Source organism: Anabrus simplex, chromosome 5 (assembly GCF_040414725.1).
Source record: "Anabrus simplex isolate iqAnaSimp1 chromosome 5, ASM4041472v1, whole genome shotgun sequence".
Classification (NCBI taxonomy): domain Eukaryota; kingdom Metazoa; phylum Arthropoda; class Insecta; order Orthoptera; family Tettigoniidae; genus Anabrus; species Anabrus simplex.
In genome coordinates this window covers 79,869,127-79,891,674 of record NC_090269.1, presented here as the reverse complement: position 1 = coordinate 79,891,674, position 22,548 = coordinate 79,869,127, and positions in this window count along the sequence as shown.

Sequence of the window (22,548 nt, the reverse complement as noted above, 5' to 3'; positions counted from 1 at the left end):
GGTTAGTGTGATTAGCTGCCATCCCCAGAGGCCCGGGTTCGATTCCCGGCTCTGCCACGAAATTTGAAAAGTGTTACGAGGGCTGGAACGGGGTCCGCTCAGCCTCGGGAGGTCAACTGAGTAGGGGGGGGGGGTTTCGATACCCTCCTCAGCCATCCTGGAAGTGGTTTTCCGTGGTTTCCCACTTCTACTCCAGGCAAATGCCGGGATGGTACCTAACTTAAGGCCACGACCGCTTTCTTCCCTCTTCCTTGTCTATCCCTTCCAAACTTCCCATCCTGCCACAAGGCCCCTGTTCAGCATAGCAGGTGAGGCCGCCTGGGCGAGGTACTGGTCATCCACCCCAGTTGTATCCCCAGAACCAGTTGCTGAAGCTCCAGGACACTGCCCTTGAGGTGGTAGAGGCGGGATCCCTCGCTGAGTCCGAGGGAAAACCGACCGTGGAGGGTAAACAGATTACGAACGAACGAACGAACGAAAAATTCAGCATGTCTGAAGTCGCAGCTCTAAACGCACACTCTCACTCTATGCTACGTCATGTACCTGTTACAGTGCCACTCATCACTCTATAGATAAGTGCTGGCAGGAGTGCCCTACGTGACATATTTATTCTTTTGAAGAAGTGCACAAATTAGTGGTGAACAGCAGTGAATATATTTATGTATGTTACTTATATATGTATTTTAACACAACCGTGGGCTTCGAAGTAATCAAGAATAACAGGAGTATGAGACTTGGTGGCTTACAAAACAGCAATACATATAGGAAAATACAGAAACAGAAACTATGGGCTGTGTGGCGGTGTTTTGTGCGAGGTGGTTGTGTTATTCTAAAAACAGGCTGATAAAATAGCAAATCAAACAATTAAAACATTGCACCGTCCCATTTGAAAACACAAAAAGTCATGGAGGACTGAAAATAAAGGTGACGTATAAATTACATACCGAGGAAAATAATTTTAGGATTGGTTTCTCTGCTGTTGATCAGTTTTAGACAGACAATTTATAAGGAATATTGAAAGTGTCTCTTCCTGCTCCTTCCTCCGTCAAAGATGATTTACAATACGCTTCTGAAAATACGGTTATAGGCTCTGGAGACCAGACAGTGAGATCATGTGAGTACAGTATTGCCATATTTCAAATGAGCAATGAAATCAAAAATATGTGTGCGTTCAAACGAAAGAAAATTGAAAGTTAAACGAAATGGCCGAACGCCATTTCTCATTACTAAAGATGACCTCTTGCATGTCCTCCCTCATTGTGGCCAGGATGCGCACAGATAGAGCGACTACGCCCTTATTACGAAAACATCCTCAAAATCCATGCCTTCGAGGAGAGTATTTACCGACACGCATACCAAGTTCTCTTCCTGTGCCGCTACAGATAATGGTTTCGTATTAAGAGTGAGTGTTTGCCTCTTGACCTACTAGTACCATCATTCCACCAGTAGCCGGGCTGAGTGGCTCACACAGTTGAGGCGCTGGCCTTCTGACCCCAAATTGGCAGATTCTATCTGGGCTCAGTCCGGTGGTATTTGAGGGTGCTCACATACGTCAGCCTCGTATTGGTAGATTTACTGGCAAGTAAAAGAACTCCTGCGGGACTAAATTCCGGCACCGCGACGTCTCCAAAAACCAAAAACGTAGTTAGTAGGACATAAAAGCCAATAACATTATTATTATTATTATTATTATTATTATTATTATTATTATTATTATTATTATTATTCAGCCAACAAACGGATTATATGTCTACTAAGAGAAGGAATTATATTAGAAAAATTATTATTATTATTATTATTATTATTATTATTATTATTATTATTATTATTATTATTATTATTATTATTATAACGTCCGGATCGTTGGCTGAATGGTCTGCGTAGTGATCTTCAGTTCAGAGGGCCCTATATTCGATCCCTGGCCGGGTTGGAGATTATTTATTTATTTATTTATTTATTTATTTATTTATTTATTTATTTATTTATTTATTTATTTATTTATTTATTTATTTATTTATTTATTTATTTATTTATTTATTTATTTATTTATTTATTTATTTATTTATTTATTTATTTATTTATTTATTTATTTATTTATTTATTTATTTATTTATTTATTTATTTATTTATTTATTTATTTATTTATTTATTTATTTATTTATTTATTTATTTATTTATTTATTTATTTATTTATTTATTTATTTATTTATTTATTTATTTATTTATTTATTTATTTATTTATTTATTTATTTATTTATTTATTTATTTATTTATTTATTTATTTATTTATTTATTTATTTATTTATTTATTTATTTATTTATTTATTTATTTATTTATTTATTTATTTATTTATTTATTTATTTATTTATTTATTTATTTATTTATTTATTTATTTATTTATTTATTTATTTATTTATTTATTTATTTATTTATTTATTTATTTATTTATTTATTTATTTATTTATTTATTTATTTATTTATTTATTTATTTATTTATTTATTTATTTATTTATTTATTTATTTATTTATTTATTTATTTATTTATTTATTTATTTATTTATTTATTTATTTATTTATTTATTTATTTATTTATTTATTTATTTATTTATTTATTTATTTATTTATTTATTTATTTATTTATTTATTTATTTATTTATTTATTTATTTATTTATTTATTTATTTATTTATTTATTTATTTATTTATTTATTTATTTATTTATTTATTTATTTATTTATTTATTTATTTATTTATTTATTTATTTATTTATTTATTTATTTATTTATTTATTTATTTATTTATTTATTTATTTATTTATTTATTTATTTATTTATTTATTTATTTATTTATTTATTTATTTATTTATTTATTTATTTATTTATTTATTTATTTATTTATTTATTTATTTATTTATTTATTTATTTATTTATTTATTTATTTATTTATTTATTTATTTATTTATTTATTTATTTATTTATTTATTTATTTATTTATTTATTTATTTATTTATTTATTTATTTATTTATTTATTTATTTATTTATTTATTTATTTATTTATTTATTTATTTATTTATTTATTTATTTATTTATTTATTTATTTATTTATTTATTTATTTATTTATTTATTTATTTATTTATTTATTTGGGAAACCAAAACAGCGAGGAGCCGAATTTCAGAGTTCCGCAATGAGAAAAAATATTTACAATGGAGTAGCACATAGCAAACATAAAGAAAATAAGTGGAAAAACATGCAATGATAGAAATTGAGGAAAAAATTAAAAACTAACAAAATAACTGTAGAGACGCCAATTAACAACAAAACATGAAGGCAAAGGAAATAACGAGGAAAATTAAATGTTTAACGTAAAACGAAGAGAAGAAATTATAACTAGGCACACTAAGATAAATAAAGATATAACACATAGGTTATAGTACAGTAAAAAATAAATATTACATTGTGAACAAAAGAGGGGACAGCAATGCGAATAGAAAAATTAAATATGAAGAAAATGAACTAGGATAAGTTAAGGAAGAATCGATTAAAAAAGGCATACGAATAAAAAACGTCCAAGTTCCTGTCAGAAGATAAAGAGTTTTAAGGAGGGTTGGTATGCGGATTTTAACGTTGTTTGGTCAATTATTCTGGTTCGGGAGCTGGGTGTTTGTTTTCATCTTAATACACGTATTTTACATATAACACATCACACTACAAACCACCGTAGTAATAGTGAATACAAACATGCATATGGGAAAGGCCGTATAAATGGGATAAATGCATATAACAAATTTATACTTTTAACATCAATAATAATACATAAAGCCCGAGTTTTTATGTAGTAACAGGTTAAATTACAAACTAATTTGGTTAGTAGGAAGTGTCGGCCACCCGCTCTTCCATGGTGCGGCAAGAGTAACATAAATTATAGGGGTTCTGATGGGCCCGTACCCCTCAAGTTTATGCAAATCCCATAGCATAATCGTTATGAAGGTAGACTATACTTGCTACTCACTTCAGTAAGTTTGCATTCTAACCTATTAATGCATAAAAATCCAGGCTCTAATAATAAATGTTACCGGGATTTCGTGGTGGACAGAGGTGAAAGAAGGTGCGGGAATGAATGGGTCGTTATAAGGCAGTCAAAAGATTAATTTAAAACTTAAAATTAGAGTTATACTTCCTTCTCCTTTTTTTCAGATTTTATATTTTTACAAAAGATTCGCTAAGCGACAAAACAAAATGTCAGGGTACAGAACTAGCTTGTTAGCTTAGGTACAAAGTTGGAAAAATCAGCAAATATGCCAAATAACAATCTGAGCTTAGAGTTCCCACGTTTACAATTTTACTTAAGTACCACTGCTCCATTCACACAATAGTCAAGGAGACGGATCTTCTTTTACACCAAGGTAAGAGCCTCCTTGCTCTATAAGTTTGTCTAGGAGACTACTTTCTAAAACTTTAAAACATTATAGCCTGCCGAAGGCACCATGCAACTTAAACAGTAATAAACAGAGCGTCTTTGCTTTATAAATATTACATTTTCAAAAAAAAAACTGTCGAGGCCTATTCAAGGCACAACCTACATTTTACAATTCAAACAGCATTTACTGTCTTAGATGATCAACAGTCTAACATCTTAACAATAAAGAAATGAATACGTTTAACGGGGAAAACGAGTACTCATCCTACCACACCTTTGTGAAATACAACAGGTTAAGTTACTGGCCCAAAACTCAAAATGGTGAGCAGGGGGACACTTGCACTCCTTGAAAATAGAAAAGAAAGTTTAAAACCCTATTTGGGCTTATGGCGCGAAGTTACAGAGGCTAATCCTATACTACTGAGGTGACTAGATGGAGAAAATATTTAAGTTACAGAGATTACAAACGGTTACAAAATCATAGTCACCTCAAAATTAGGTTGATAGGGAACGCGAGAGGGTATCTCACTCTCTATGCTCTAATTACGTTTAAGTTCCTTTGGTTTGTTTGAGAGTTACATTAAAAGAGTGAAATTTGGAAGTTTTGAAATTTACATTTTTAGGAAATCGAAGTTACATTATTAAAAATTAGAAACCTTCCCCTCGAGCTAACTTTCGAAGACTATCACTTAGTTAAACCAGAACTGCCATTACCTTCAGCTGATGGACGTCTCGACGATAAACGAGGCACCCCCGCCTCCCTTTACAATCATACACACTAGACTTAAGCGAAGAATAAGACCACCTTGCTCAAAAAATGTGCCAGCTTATATACCCGAGAGAAAAGCTTCAGAAAACCTGGGCTAAAGCCCGACACACACCTAATTTTCATTGGGTAATTAAGTAGATACAAGGCAATGCTTATTGGCTAAAAAATAAATACACAAACATTTCTATTGGTCAATATTTGAAGTTGGCGGGCAGAGATAGAAGTGTTGTAAATTTTAACACATAAAAAACAAAGAATAATCAATTCAATTTAGCAAACCTAGGGATACAAAATTACTTAATAATTTCAGTAGTCAATCTTCACACCAGAGGGCATAACATAAAGTTATAGTAGAGACATCTGTAGGGAAATGTCCAAACTTCTAGTATTAGATGTAGATGGCATTCTTCAAGGCGCTTCATTTGAATGAACGGGGTGGGGGTACCTCCCGGTACAATAAGAAGAAAAAGAAGAAGAAGAAAGTCAGGCTCGTTGGCTGAATGGTTTGCGTAGTGATCTTCAGTTCAGAGGGCCCCATATTCGATCCCTGGCTGGGTCGCAGATTTTAACTTTGTTTGGTCAATTCTTCTACCTTACACATTTCTTTCTTTCTTTCTTTCTTTCTTTCTTTCTTTCTTTCTTTCTTTCTTTCTTTCTTTCTTTCTTTCTTCTTTCTTACTCTGTTTGCATCCCTAGTAAAGACCGGCAGGTGGCCAAGATTATTAAAGCGTTAATTATTTATTATGTGACACCGTGGTTAACTGGTTCGAGTCCCGTTGGTGGAAAGAAATCACCATAATGTTAGTTAGTAGGGTAGGAGAGGTGGTGCTGCATAATTTATAATCGCTAGATTGCGTGCCAAAAGCCTGGGTTCAGTTACAAACATCCTCGCAGTGTTCACATGGAATGAGTGGCATTGTTGATTTTGATTCGTACACGGGAGGAGACCCTTATCCTCGAGTAGATCACTTAGTTATACGATAGGAGTAGTCTATGTGCCGATATCGGGTTTGACATTTTTCGATATCATAATCATCTACACAACAAACCCACAAGTTGCCCATGGGCGTCAACTCAAAATGTCTTTCTTTCTTTCTTTCTTTCTTTCTTTCTTTCTTTCTTTCTTTCTTTCTTAACCTGTTTAACCTCCAGGGTTGGTTTTTCCCTCGGACTCAGCGAGGGATCACAACGGCGGCTTCCTGGAGCGTGCGACATTAGGTCGGGAGATAAAACTGGGAAGGAGGACCAGTACCTCCCTCAGGCGGCCTCACCTGCTAGGATGAACAGGGACCTTGTGGGGGGACGGGAAGTTTGGAAGGGATAGGCAAGGAAGAGGGAAGGAAGCGGCCGTGGTCTTAAGTTTGGTACCATCCCGGCGTTTGCCTGGAGGAGAAGTGGGAAACCACGGAAAACCACTTCAAGGATGGCTGAGGTGGGAATCGAACACCCCTCTACTCTGTTGACCTCCTGAGGCTGAGTGGACACCATTCCAGCCCTCGGAACACTTTTCAAATTTCGTGACAGAGCCGAGAATCGAACCCGCGCTTTCGGGGATGGCAGCTAATCATGCTAACCACTACACCACCGAGGTGGACTACACATCATAGCACTCCTAACTTTTATGCAAACCTACCTACATGAAACAATGATACTCCTAATATTTACTCAAATCTGCCTCCATCACAAGGTCACACCCCTGATATTTTGAGATCTCCCTTAGCATTTACGTAAATCTCACCTCAATCACGTGAAGGGAGCGTAACTTGTAAATACTAAACTGAAAACTGTTAAAGCACGATATATCTAGCTTTCATATGAAACATCAAGATATCGTGCGTAGGGGCTATTCAGGCAAACTGGTGCACAGTACTCAGCAGAAGAGAACACCAAGCCTAAAACAGACGATCACAAAGTCTTTGCAGCAGATCTCCAACTTGACCCGCATAAGTTTTGAGTTTCTTAGACAGGTTCAGAAAGTGTTGTTTGTTAGAAATTGTGCAATCTAGTGTAAAGCCCAGATATTTTGGCTGTCAGTTGCGTCGCAGGTCTCGACCAAAGAATGTAATTTTCAGTTGGTGGATGTTCAGGTAAAAGCATTACACCCATGTCTGGCTGGAATTAAGTTTCAGACTCTATTTCTTGATGTAAATCTCTAAAGAGGACAGGTATCTGAAAAATTTCCTCCGTCTCACTGAAGTCTCGAGAGTGTTAAATGCTGGAATGAGATGAACGATAAACAATTTTCAATATCGTGAGTGACTGTAAATTGCAGGCCTAACCAGGCAGTTGGATTTAATTTCTCAGTCCAACTGTTGAAGCAAAAGAGTGGTGTAAAGAACTCGATTTTCAACCATGATGATCTATTGTTCTTCTGTATTGTAAATATGCATATCTGTGTCAAATTTCCTTGTCATAATCTAAAGAAATCAAGGTACCATTAGGTTTTTAATACTGAATGTAGTCTGCGTTTCCTGGCTCTACTCCAAAAGTAATATCATATAATCTGCAGTACGGTGAAGAATGTGGAGGCATTTATCGGTCAGCATTAAGCCACGCCCGTATGAGTAGTGGTGGTTATTGGTGCGACTATAAGGGGAGAGATGAAATATAACTCATCAGCGGAGCACTGGTCGATACCGTATTAATTATAGGACCCGGTGAGATCTTATCTTGTCTGCAGATGAGGACGTAACGCAGGTTGCGTGTGCACAGGGGCTAATCCATTCTTAAACATGGCATTATCTGAGGCAATGTTCCGCTACATCACCTAGATTTAGAACAAGACTGTAATAGTACGAGAGTTCGTGTAATTGGTGCAGGTCTTCCCTCTTGATCCATAACAGTGATGGGCATTTCGGCAGGAGGTGCGGGCGCTGTTGCCAGATAGAGCAGAATATCTGTTACAGTGAGACTATACTGAAATCTATTTTTCTGTCATTTTAGTCCTACATATTTTAGGTGTTATTAAAGTGGCTCCAATCAAGAACGTGTTCACATTTTTCCTAAACACAACAAATATTTCCGAAATTATAGCATTTCTTAAAAATAGGTCGATTTTCAAAATGTTCTCGGTGTAACAATATTTGGTTTATTATTCTGAAAATTACTTATATAGGACACGGTGTTTCATTTTATTCAATTTTAACTTGGGTAAATCGACTAACTTAAATTGAATATCGCTATAGCACTGTTTTTCTGAGAAAATAGGTTTATTTAGCAAACAATTTCCGTTCATTGCATCTAAATCCGATAGCGAGCTTAAAGCGTATTTTCTAAGTTGATAATGCACATGAAATGGTGTTACAGTTTTCACACTTCGTTTCATACCTCAACACAAAATATTACTGAAACTTATTATTAAATTTACTAAAGTGGTTACCATAAATTATGGACACTATATTACTCTACGAGCGTCCGAAAATTGAAGGCAATGAGTTGAAATTTGGTTCCGCAAAGAGAATTGTGACACTTGTAGGTTTTCAGGACTACAATCAGAAAACGGGTAGTCTAGTTTCTGATTTTTCTACTTCCTGACGTTAAATCAAAACGAATATTTTCGGAGTGAATAATAATAATAATAATAATAATAATAATAATAATAATAATAATAATAATAATAATAGACCTGGGTGGCATATTTGGTGTGTACAGACGAAATTAATTACAGCTCAGCCATGGACCGTACAAAGAAAACGAGTTCTGTTTTTTCTACCATGTGGTATAGTACAAAGGAACGTTAAAATTGACACGCATGCAGAATAAATGGCATACCTAGTTACGTGTCATGGGAATATGGTCTGTACGTTGACATCTGAATGAAAGAAATTCATTTATAAGTTCCTTTCGTACGAAGGCTTCAAGCCCCTACAGAATTTTGTTAGGCCAAATTTTCTAACTTACACTCGTACATACAGAGCGAATTATAAGATATTATGGCATCAAAAACTAGGTCATCTCCTCACAGGCTCTTAGTACCTCCAGAGCAATAAATGTTAAAGGCCTCTACTACCTGTGACCTCTATGTCTAGTCACCTTTGCCCGGAGGAATTAACCTATTACTCACTTCTGTGGTAGGCCGTGTAAACTCCAGGCTCATGTGCGTCTCCTCATAGCTAAACGTTTCTACTTCCTGACCGGGAATCGAACTGCTGCCCATTTATGTGAACGGGCACATATTTACCTTATCGGCTGGTAACCCACATCCTGTTTCAGTAATTGCTTTCTTCATTTTATAAAATTGTATCATACTTGTAGTATGATAAGTTTTTCCTTAAGTAGCCTGATCAATATAGTCAGTCAGTAAAACGGGAATAAAAAACCTTTATAAGTCATACATTACTTATTAAAGGGAACGAGAAAACTAAGTACGACACAAGAATGTAAATTACCAGCCTGTAGCTGCTGCTTGATATAATGTTATGCGAATTATAGATTCCCACTTAATTAGTTCTTTCACACTAGATTCCCTTTCATGCGACTCCCTAATTGAGTTTTAACTGTGAAAAAAGTTAATTCACTCACTTTAGGTAAAGAAAGACATACGTAATTATGTAAATAATATATTCGAAATGCTGGAAGTGGTCAGTAATTAAACAAGATGATAATTTATATAGCGTACGGATTTAGTGCCGGGAGTACTCGATGACATGTTCGGCTCGCCATGTACAGATCGTTCTATTTGACGCCCATGAGCGTGAACATTAGTGTCGGCACAGAGCCTACTCCTGTCGAATAACACCAAGGGTCTTCTCAAAGAACGTCCTCAATAATAATAATAATAATAATAATAATAATAATAATAATAATAATAATAATAATAATAATAATAATAATTGTACCGGGCGGTACACCTCCACTCCGCTAATTTAAAATGTGCGCCAGTTGAAACTCCTCTGCTGGAGGAAGTCTGAACTTTATCTACGCTATTAATTCTCTACTTTCTCAGAAGATGTCACCACGTGGAAAATTTTGAGTTTTTGAACTGTGTCATTTTTGATGTGGTTTTGTTTCGCTTGAAGTAAGAAGTGTGAACTTTCTCTTCTAGAGGACACTACTGAAGATCAACAATAGTGCAACCTAGTGCGGAGTCAAAGAACTATTTTGTTGGAGAAATTTTTATTTCAAATGTTTGTTCTTTGCTAAATTTTTTTCAGTCTTTGGTTAAGATGGCAATATTAACCCCTTCTTTCCCCTTGTTTTAAATCTAGCCTATCCCGAATTTCTTGAATTAATTTTCCACCAATTATGTGTTTCTTCTTAGTATTGTGTAGGGGTTTATTGATCTACCAATAAAATCATCGCGGGAGGGTGTTTTCATTCCCCTAACGCCTAGAACCTTCTGCGAGAGTATTTAAACTGCTGATTTTAGGGTCTCCGGGCCACTTCTGTTCCATCTTTCAGTGTATAAAGTACATAGCAGGAGGCGGGAAGCGCCTCTTTCCTCGGCAGTGGTCATCAATAAGGTAATGGCCGATTAATAAATTCTTTCTTTGCTAGCTCAGCAGTTTAACTCTCGGGGCGGGTGCGAAGCGTTCCTCCATGTAACCTTTTCCTAAAATGTAACGATCTTTTCTTCTATTCTCTTTTAAGCTGCATATTGGGATAGAGAGTGCTAACCCTCTCGAGCTCCCACTCACATTGTCTTGAGGTGAACTTATTTTCTCAACCTATTCTTCGTTAATGTAAAACAAATTGCTCTTTTCTAAAGTCACCTCGATAGTATGGGATTAGCCCTTGCATTAGTGGCCTAGAGCCAGATTAGGTTTTTAAAAACAAGTGTATTAGGAGTGCAAGATCGCCTCCTCTCAAATTGTTATTTTAGAGGTCATGTAATTGCCCATTTTTATTTAATAGACCTCAGTAGGTCGGGTATTTTACCCCTGTGTCTATGTCCAGTGAGGACAACTTGAAGGTGGAGTTTGGTGTGGCCAGGGAGAGGCTTAAATCTTGAGAGCGAGTGGCTCTTTTGAAAATTGAGTGTTGTATGCCTCGTGGAGGTTTTTCTGTGTAATTTGGAGCAAGGGCTCCTAGGTATGAATGGGGTTTTCTGCCCCTCTATTGAAACTCGTGTTTGGGGGTAAAACTGAGCGGATTGCCCAAGCAGTGTAAAATTAGGGCGCGAAGCCCAATTCCTGTAAATATTGTAACTACCCTTTTTGATTTGCTACTTTGTACCTGCCATGCTTGTTATTTCTTTGTTTTTGAAAAGAAAATATAACCTTGTTAAATTTTAAATTAATTTTGCTTTCGTAGCTGGAGACCTATTCACACCCGCACCTTCTTTCACCTCTACCTACCACGGAAAACTCCGTAACAAGTGGTAGCAGAGCGTGGTTGAATGGGTCTCAATTTAGCCCCTTTTGACGGCTAAACATTGTTTGTTCCGAACTCTAACTATTTTCCCAGTTGCTGGAATTTTTTTGAGTTTTTCGAAATTGTTCTGTCACCATGCCCGGCCCTCGCGATGTTCTCCATCTTAACTATTTGCGCAAGGAGGAGTTGATCTATGAATTGACTATTAGAAATGTACAATCTGGAGGCACGGTTGCAGTAGACACAAACAAGCTTAGAGAGTCCCTAGATTTGCCCATTTCCATCCCCAATTTGGGAGAAAAAGAAATTGACGACTCTCTTTCCACGATCACGGAGAATATTACTGGGCTAGCTTCTGTAGTTAGTTTTTTTGATGAAAATGATCCTCCTCCTAATCAAATTAAGCGTGTGCAAGCTAGGCTATATCATTTTTCGAATAGGGTTAACGATCTGTTGTCTCTAAAGTTGAATGACGTTCAGAAGAAGGAAGCTAGTACGCTGCTTGAAAATATGTCTGAATTATCTAGCAAGGTCACTCAATTGTTAACAGGGGAGGTTCCTCCCAAAAGCGATCTACCCACCACAGTGAATGCAGGTAGTGAGGAAGCGCCTCCCAAGGGAGAAGTTAATAGGATAACCGTTGCTGCTCAAACTATCCCTGCCCCATTGGACAACGAATCTGAACGTCGTGCATCATTGAGTAACATCCGTTCTGAATTAACTTCCTTGCCATTGAAACCTTTACCTACTATGTCACCCGGGTTTAGCAGCTTGCCTCATCCATTGGCAATGTTGCTCAGAGGTATCTCTAAGTTTTCCGTTAATACCACCAGTGAGGTAATTTCTTTTTTAAGATTTCTAGTTGAATTTCAGGATCATGCCCTTGTGTTTTCTCTTTCTCCATGTCAAATTTTGCAAATTATATATCCGTATGCTATTGGTATTCTCTCAGATAAAATCGTAAGAGCCATTGCCGAGCAATCATCTATTGAGGATTTCCATGCCCATTTGCTAGCTAACTTCATCCCGGCTAGGGCCAGGTCCTCCCTTATTCAGAAGTACTATTACCGTGTACAACGCTTGGATGAAAACTTGGCTGATTTCATACAGGACATTAAGTTTTATACTAGGGTGTTTGCTCTTCATTTCCCTGAGGATCAGATTGTACAAGCTATTGTGGAAGGGATTTCACCACCCTACAGGTCATATTTGTGTTTCGCGGCGTGCCCGCAAACTTTCTCTGAACTTGAAGCATTGGCCGTCTCAGCGGAAGGAGTTAGATACGCCGATTCTTTGCGTGTCGCGAAAGAACCCCCGCCTTCCTTTAGTAATACTCGGCCTCCACCTCGCCGACCAGTCAATCCCCGTAAATGTTATGCTTGCGGGTCGCCTGACCATCTGCGCAACAAGTGTCCACTGATCAAGTCAAGTGGGACAAGGAATGGAGCCGGGTCATCACAAGGCTGTATTAAATGTGGGGCTTTCTCACATATCGCCAAGAATTGTCCCAATTCGAATAGCACCCCCTCCTGCTCAACTTCTGGTGCAAATTCCACCTATGCCAATAATAAAAAGTGACTAGTGGCTTCGGCTGAGTCGACTAATCCATCTTCCCGAGACTCAGCCCCGGGTAAACAGGTTGTAAATTCAGGGAACGAGCAATTTTCAAATTCATCTTTTGAAGGTCCCAAAGAGTGTCTTAGGATTGCGGCGGATTCCCCCGCACCGGTCCCCTTTCTCAAAATTGAGTTAAATAACGAGCCTATAACAGCTCTCTTAGATTCAGGTAGTGTTTGTTCTATTATTTCGGCTGATTGGTATTCAAAATTGAAATCTGTTTGTAAGCTTCCTAACTATTGTTTGTCGGCGATCCAATACGTTTCGGCTAATTCCTCTCCATTAGAAATTCTCGGTTCCTTATATGTCAAAATTCGAATTTTTCAATTCACATGGAAAGTTAAATTGTTTGTGGCCAAGCATTTGTCTTGCCCCATTATATTGGGAGCGGACTTTATTTCTCACACTGGTCTTGTGCTCGATTTCAGAGTAGGTCTTGCACTTTCAAATTTGCCTCTAATTGTAATATCCCTCTATTAAAGTGTAATTCTGCATCATGTTCTTCTATTTCGCCTACCCAGGATGAGATGTTGTTAGACCTTAGACATCTACCTGAGGAGCAGGCTGATAGTATTCGCAAATTGTGTCAGTCGTTTCCCGAGGTGTTCTCTGAAACTCTTGGTGTTACTGACCTTATTGAATACAAAATTGAGGTCACGGATTCGATTCCTGTCCGTTTTCCACCTTATAGGCTATCTCCACCTAAAATGAAGGCTCTAAAAGAAATCATCGATCAGATGTTGAAGGACGGTATTATTAGGCCCTCTAAGTCAGCGTATTCTTCGCCTATTTTTTTAGTCCCGAAACCCCAAGGAGGCTTCAGGCCTGTCATTGATTACAGGGCTCTCAATCGGAAGGTGGTGTTACAATCTGTGCCCCTTCCCGACCTTCATTCTTGTTTTTCCTGGTTTCGTAAGGCCAAGTTCTTTACTATCTTGGACTTGAATCAGGCCTATAATCAAATTCCCCTTGCCGAAGAGTCTAAACATCTTACAGCGTTTGCCACGGACTGGAATTTATACGAATACAACCGCGTGCCTTTCGGGCTCCCCACGGGAGCAGCTGTACTCACTAGGCTACTAGATAGAGTCTTCTCCGACATCAAATTTGAGTACTTATATCACTACTTGGACGATGTCGTCGTATTTTCAGAGACTTTTGAAGAACATCTAGATCATCTGCGAGAAGTTCTCGATCGCCTTCGTAAGGCTGGGTTAACTGTTAAGTTGTCCAAGGTTGCCTTTGCTAAGCCCTCTATGTCTTTCCTAGGGCATATTGTGTCACCGGATGGTGTAGCAGTCGATCATTCTAGAACACAGGCCATCCGTGATTTTAAACCTCCCAAGGACATTAAAGGTATCGCCAGGTTCATTGGTATGGTGAATTTCTTCAGGAAGTTTATTCCTAACTTCGCTAATAGAGCGGCGCCCTTAAACCTTCTTCGTAGGAAAGGCATCAAATTCGAGTGGGGACCTTCTCAACAAGCCGCTTTTGAAGACCTTAAATTAGCTCTTTGTAATGCCCCTGTACTTGCTATGCCTGATTTCTCGAAGAAATTCATTGTCCAAACCGACGCATCGTCGTCAGCGGTAGCTGCAGTCCTTCTTCAAGAGACTGAACTAGGGAGGCGCCCCATCGCCTATGCGTCTAGGACATTGTCGGCTCAAGAAGCCAAGTATTCCATCTATGAGCTCGAAGGTTTGGCAGTCTTATTTGCCTTAGAGAAGTTCCGTCTCTATCTGGAACATGTCAAATTCGACCTGGAGACAGATAATCAAGCCTTAAGCTGGGTCTTAGGTAGGCCGCGTCGTACTGGTCGTATAGCCCGCTGGGCCATCCGTATTTCTGCCTTCCAGTTTGATGTTAGACATATCAGAGGTACCGAAAATGTTGTTGCTGATGGACTCAGCCGTATGTTTTCTAACGACGTCGAGACCCACGAACCGGTCGACAGTTCATCACATTCCGAGTCCATACTATCTAAGGTTAATGCCATCCTAACAGATGCTCCCATGCTCTTTAGGGATATCGAGAAATACCAACGTGAAGATCCGACGCTGGCTCCGATAATGGAAACCCTTTCTTCTGGGGAACATGTTGTCCCTTATGTTCTGAGGAATGGTGTTCTATGTTGCCCTTCGAGGCATGATAAGATGATGAAAGTTGTTGTTCCAGCGGTTCTTGTACCTATGATCTTCAAGTATTATCATGAGACCCCATTAGGAGGGCATCTTGGTATCTTTAAAACTCGTGAAAAGATTCGTGAAATGTTCATCTGGAAAGGTATGGACGGTGAAATCCGTGAACTAGTAAAGGCTTGTAAATCCTGTTTGCTTAGTAAACCGACCATGTCCACCAATGTAGGCCTCTTGTCTTCTCAGCAAGCGTCGCGCCCTATGGAACGCCTGTATATTGATTATGTAGGACCATTCCCCCAGTCAAAGGGTAATGCCAACAAGTTCATCCTTGTGTGTGTAGATGGTTTTACCAGATTTTCTTGGTTATTTCCGACTAAGCTGGCTACCGCTCAGTCTACCATTACTTGCTTAAATTCTATTTTCGCTTCTTTTGGTCCGTGCCAATATATTGTATCTGATAATGCTAAGGCTTTTACATCTAACTTATTTCGTAAATTCTGTTTTGACTTATCCATCTCTCATGTAACTACTTCTGCTTATTACCCTCAACCATCTCTGGCTGAACGGGTTAATCGTAATCTCAGGTCCGCACTTATTGCCTATCATCATGAAGATCATTCCAGGTGGGACACGTCCCTGCATTGGTTAGCTTTTGCTTTGAATTCGGCGGTTCATGAATCTCATAAGTTCACTCCAGCTTCCTTGATGTTCAAGTTTGTTCCCAACACGCCGCTCTCTAACCTTTGGTCTCTGAGTGACATTCTACCCGAGACAACAGATCCGGATAATATTAAAGATCTTTGGAAGAAGGCGAAAGCCAATCTTAAGGTATCTCATGAAAAGGTTAGGGAAAAGTATGATCGTGGACGGAGACCCACCACTTTGAAGGTAGGTGACCAGGTGATGGTCAAGAATTTTGTTCCCGCGGGCAAGCTTGCCCCCAGATTTCATGGGCCATGCATCATTCTCGATTTTCTTACGCCGGTTATATTGTTAGTAAGCAATCCAGCCACCGAGAGGATATTTAGGGTTCACCTGTCCCAGGTGAAACCGGTGTAAATTTTGTGTCAACTCGCTTCATATAATTTGATAGGAATATGAAGGTTATATTTTTTTTTGAGTTCCACTCTTAAGGCATTCTGCTCCTTCTATTTTATTTTATATGTAAGCATTTCTGTGAAACCTCCCCCGATTTGTTAAACTGCCATCCTGTCCTTGCCACGGCCATTACCACGCTCCCGTCTCCTGCTCCTCTACACACAGTGGCTGGCTTAGATGAAATGCCATGGATATCTGCACGCCGCTGGCCCCTCAATCTCTCTACAAGCCTGTGCCCTCAAAAAAAAATGATAATTGTCCAACAATTCTGCCGCCTAGCTTAAATGTTTCAGTGCCCCCGCAGCCGCGCGGCGCTGTGCCGCAGCTGGGTTCGAGGACGGGCCCCCTCGGCCCCAGCGAGGACGACATGTGCACGGCGAGCCGGAGCTCTCCTCCCGGCCTAGGCTGATGTGCGGCGCACGACCGGCTACTTGCCCGCAGCCTGTATATGTTCACCGCGGGCGCGGCGTGTTTCAACACCTCTGCTCCCCTCATAGTGCGGGCGAGCGGTATCTCAGGGTACTTGAGGGGTCCGAGCGGCCCCCTTTGGACGCAAGCCGCAACGGCCGGTCTGGCCATCCAACTTCATCAACCTCAACTACATGGACAGTTACGATAAGCAATGACTACACTTGGGAATTCAACAGCAATATTTGGTGGACATTGCAAAATTTTTCATCACCTTTAAGTATTAAATGTTTATCTTCAGAATTCAACTTCTACAATATAAAGACTTTACTTCACCTGCAACAACAAAATTTTGAAACTAAATCAAACCAAATTAAGAAAATCTTATAAATTTTTTTTGGCAATTAATCTCCATATCTACATCAAAACTTGGACCTTGTTTTCAAACAATTTCATGTGTCACCCCGGGAGGAACTTTTGGGGGGGAGGTCTGTACCGGGCGGTACACCTCCACTCCGCTAATTTAAAATGTGCGCCAGTTGAAACTCCTCTGCTGGAGGAAGTCTGAACTTTATCTACGCTATTAATTCTCTACTTTCTCAGAAGATGTCACCACGTGGAAAATTTTGAGTTTTTGAACTGTGTCATTTTTGATGTGGTTTTGTTTCGCTTGAAGTAAGAAGTGTGAACTTTCTCTTCTAGAGGACACTACTGAAGATCAACAATAGTGCAACCTAGTGCGGAGTCAAAGAACTATTTTGTTGGAGAAATTTTTATTTCAAATGTTTGTTCTTTGCTAAATTTTTTTCAGTCTTTGGTTAAGATGGCAATATTAACCCCTTCTTTCCCCTTGTTTTAAATCTAGCCTATCCCGAATTTCTTGAATTAATTTTCCACCAATTATGTGTTTCTTCTTAGTATTGTGTAGGGGGTTTATTGATCTACCAATAAAATCATCGCGGGAGGGTGTTTTCATTCCCCTAACGCCTAGAACCTTCTGCGAGAGTATTTAAACTGCTGATTTTAGGGTCTCCGGGCCACTTCTGTTCCATCTTTCAGTGTATAAAGTACATAGCAGGAGGCGGGAAGCGCCTCTTTCCTCGGCAGTGGTCATCAATAAGGTAATGGCCGATTAATAAATTCTTTCTTTGCTAGCTCAGCAGTTTAACTCTCGGGGCGGGTGCGAAGCGTTCCTCCATGTAACCTTTTCCTAAAATGTAACGATCTTTTCTTCTATTCTCTTTTAAGCTGCATATTGGGATAGAGAGTGCTAACCCTCTCGAGCTCCCACTCACATTGTCTTGAGGTGAACTTATTTTCTCAACCTATTCTTCGTTAATGTAAAACAAATTGCTCTTTTCTAAAGTCACCTCGATAGTATGGGATTAGCCCTTGCATTAGTGGCCTAGAGCCAGATTAGGTTTTTAAAAACAAGTGTATTAGGAATGCAAGATCGCCTCCTCTCAAATTGTTATTTTAGAGGTCATGTAATTGCCCATTTTTATTTAATAGACCTCAGTAGGTCGGGTATTTTACCCCTGTGTCTATGTCCAGTGAGGACAACTTGAAGGTGGAGTTTGGTGTGGCCAGGGAGAGGCTTAAATCTTGAGAGCGAGTGGCTCTTTTGAAAATTGAGTGTTGTATGCCTCGTGGAGGTTTTTCTGTGTAATTTGGAGCAAGGGCTCCTAGGTATGAATGGGGTTTTCTGCCCCTCTATTGAAACTCGTGTTTGGGGGTAAAACTGAGCGGATTGCCCAAGCAGTGTAAAATTAGGGCGCGAAGCCCAATTCCTGTAAATATTGTAACTACCCTTTTTGATTTGCTACTTTGTACCTGCCATGCTTGTTATTTCTTTGTTTTTGAAAAGAAAATATAACCTTGTTAAATTTTAAATTAATTTTGCTTTCGTAGCTGGAGACCTATTCACACCCGCACCTTCTTTCACCTCTACCTACCACGGAAAACTCCGTAATAATAATAATAATAATAATAATAATAATAATAATAATAATAATAATAATAATAATAATAATATAATATTATCTGCCGAACTCCTCTGGAGCAATGATTAATGACTGACAGATGAAATGAAGCAATAATGGAGAGTGTTTCTGGAATGAAAGATGACATGGAAAACCGGAGTACCCGCAAAAAACTGTCCCGCCTCCGCTTTGTCCAGCACAAATCTCACATGGAGTGACCGGGATTTGAACCACGGACCCCAGCGGTGAGAGGCCGACGCGCTGCCGCCTGAGCCACGGAGGCTTCAGAAAAATTTTACAAATGGTAAAAAAAAAACTTCTTTTGGTCTTCAATATTGTTTCCTCGATATATTAAAAAAATACTTTAGGGACAGTTGTAAACAAATAATACAGTTCATCAGTTTGTATATTACCGCAGCACTTCACAGACCGGTAGAGAATGGAGTTTCTGGGTAACTGAATAGTGAAACTGAGAAAAGATATTAGTGCACCACTTCGTATATTTTCATGGGAAGAAAACCATCCTAAAGCATAACATAAATAGTACAAACTTAAAACAGGTAGCTTCTATCAAATATTACAACGTCCTCAAATTAAAGAAATAAAATATAATTCAACGTGTCTATGTTAACTGCTCCAAAACTAAGATAAGTATATAGGTCCCTTGGTTGTTCCCTTACGGGGAGGTATGGTGGAATATTTCAAAACTTTCAGCAAACACTCAAGTATTCAAATGTATTGACCTTCTATAAGAACTACTTCCACTTGGAATGCATTACCTACAGTTTATCATGGACTGTTCACCCCGAAGTATGTGGGTTCAATTCCCCCTATGAGGAACATGGACTTGATGTTCACTCAGCCAAAAATGAGTACAACGTTAATTTATGAGGTAGAAGCGGCCAAGCAAAGAGAGATCAATTTATTCCACTTAGTGCCGAGGTTACGAATAATAAAAGACTTTATCTTCTACTCCTCCAAGGTCTTTCATTGATCTGTAAGAAAACTGCTTTTCTCTGGTTTGGTTTGGTTCGTTGCGTTACGTTTCATTTCGTTCAATTTCGCTTCGTTTTTTCTTCCTTTCTTAATCCGTTTACCCTCCATGGTCGTTATTTTCCTCGGACTCAGCGAGGGATCCCACCTCTACCGCATCAAGGGCAGTGTCCTGGAGCGTGAGACTTTGGGTCGGAGGGATACAGCTGGGGAGGAAGACCAGTACCTCGCCTGCTATGCTGAACAGCGCCCTTGTGGGAGGATGGGGGGATTGGAAGGGATAGACAAGGAAGAGGGAAGAAAGCGGCCATGCCTTAAGTTAGGTACCATCCCTGAATTTGCCTAGAGGAGGCGTGGGAAGTCAAGGAAAACCACTTCGAGGATGGCTGAGGTTGGAATCAAACTCGAACCTCCGGGGGTGGTAGCTAATCACACTAACCACGCCACCACAGAGGCGGACGTTTCGTTTTGTTTTTGTTTTTTGCTACAGTTTATCACTTAAGGTACTGCATGTTCACTAAACAATAATATTGGTTAAAAAATCTTAAACGCAGCACGAGATATGTACGTTATTTAACTTCGAATGCTGCGATTTTCTCTTGTTAGGCAGCCACTGGGTGATACTTCAACTCTTTTGCACGTTGAAGGCGTAGGGAACGTACGTTAAATGCATTCCTTTGGACAGCGTATAAACTGAATTTGGATATTCAGCAATCACAGCATTATACCGTACATTTCTTTCATCTGAATCCAGGGAAAATTCCAAAGTTCATCTGAGTAGCACTTATAACCTTTCTTATTTTCACTCTTCAACAGCTACACACGTATACGTGGTCACAATGACAAAGATTACACACAACTATGATACATTTCATATCTTATTCAAAGTTGCTTGCCTCAAACGGTAGGAACTGTCTATGAAATCACGGCGCACGCTCTACGCTAATGAAGACAGTTGCTGTGATCGCGTCAGTATTCGAGCTCCGGCTTCATGGGTCCCTGAGGTCCTCGAAGTTTCCTAACTGTACCTCGTCAAGATTGTTGTCATTTATTATTACTGTGCTGAAGCTCCGCGGGGAGACAACTTACCTGTGTCCCACTAACCTCTCTTGCTGGAGACACCAGGATTTACAGCCCTCCGGGGGTAGTTTGCCGTATCAGTTCGAATTTGGTAGGATGTTCTCCCGAAGTCCTCCAAGAAGTGGATTTCTACCGGAACACGTAATGCTGATAAGAAATAATATCGCGCCATTTAACGAGCATTAACCTTCTTCACGAAGACGAACGAGCGTCTTGGTTCAATATGAGAATGAAAACTGCTTAATATATTGCAAGAAGAACGGATGAGATCATATCTTTATAGCAGTACACATTAATACCAAAATATAGTGGCTGAAGGTCTAGCTTATTTTTACGCGGATAGTAATCAGTAAAGCCCGGATTTTCATGCGGTAATAGGTTAGATTGCAAACTAATTTGTTTAGTAGGAAATGTCGGCCACCCGCTCTTCCATAATGTAGCAAGAGTAACATAAATTATAGGGGTTCTGATCGGCCGTACCCCTAATGTTTATGCAAACCCCATAGCATAGTCGTTGTGAAGGTAGACTATACTTGCTTTTCGCTTCAGTAAGTTTGCATTCTAACCTATTAATGCATAAAATTCCGGGCTCTAGTAATCAGTATTAGTGTCAGTGATAGATTCTAGCTTTGCTTTACAGATAAGAACACAACTTACCTACATTCCTCACAACCTCTCGGAAAACTTTGTAGATAGAATATTTTAACGTGGACTCATGTTCCCCGACAACGGGTTCAAGGAAAGAAAAATTTTAAACCTGTTTAGTGTTTGGGTAGAACACGTATATCGCCGAAACTATTAAATGTACTATTATGTTTAATATCTCAAGAAAGATGTTTTTGAAGACTTTCGTCTGAAGTGTAGCTCTGTATGGAAGTGAAACATGGGCGATAACTAGCTCAGAAAGAAACAGAATAGAAGCTTTTGAAATGCGGTGTTACAGAAGAATGCTGAAGATGAGCTGGATGGATCGAATCACAAATGAAGGGATACTGAATCAATTTGTTGAGAGGAGATCGATTTTGCTAAATTTAACACAGAATGATAGGGCACATCTTAATACATCCGAGTCTTGTTCATTTCGTTTTTGAGGGAAGTGTAGGTGGTGCAAGCGGTAGGGGTAGACCAAGGTATGAATGTGACAAGCAGATTAGAGGAGATGTAGGATGTAATAGTTACGTAGAGATGAAAAGGTTAGCACACGATAGGGTGGTACGGACCGCTGCTTCAAACCAGTCTATGGACTGATGATCCAACAGCAACATCTACATTTACAGATAAAAGAGGAAGCCACCTGTTGCAAAAAAATCGAAAATCTGAAACGCAGTTTTCGTGAAATAGAGCGTCAAAGTAAGGCAAAATTTGTGCTATATATGTGATGTCACACGCGTACTTAATGTATAAATTAATGCAAATAAATTGTTGAAATCGTTTCTGTGGTTTGTTTAAACAAATTAGTTCTAAAGTTAGGTGACTTAGATAGTTTAAGCCTGCTGTAAATAATCAATGTTTAATATGGCTGAGATTTGAGGCTGAAATAGAGAGAAAAGGCTTTTTCATCAAATACCGGCATTTTGTGTTTTTTAAAACCTAATTTGCAACTATAAAAGTGTACGTTTTTTAATTTCAGAAATATATGTGGTTTAAATAATATTAGTGCTCTCAAGGTACGAATAAATTACCGTAACATTAACCTAAAGCTATTATATAAAATTCAAAATGATGTCTGACT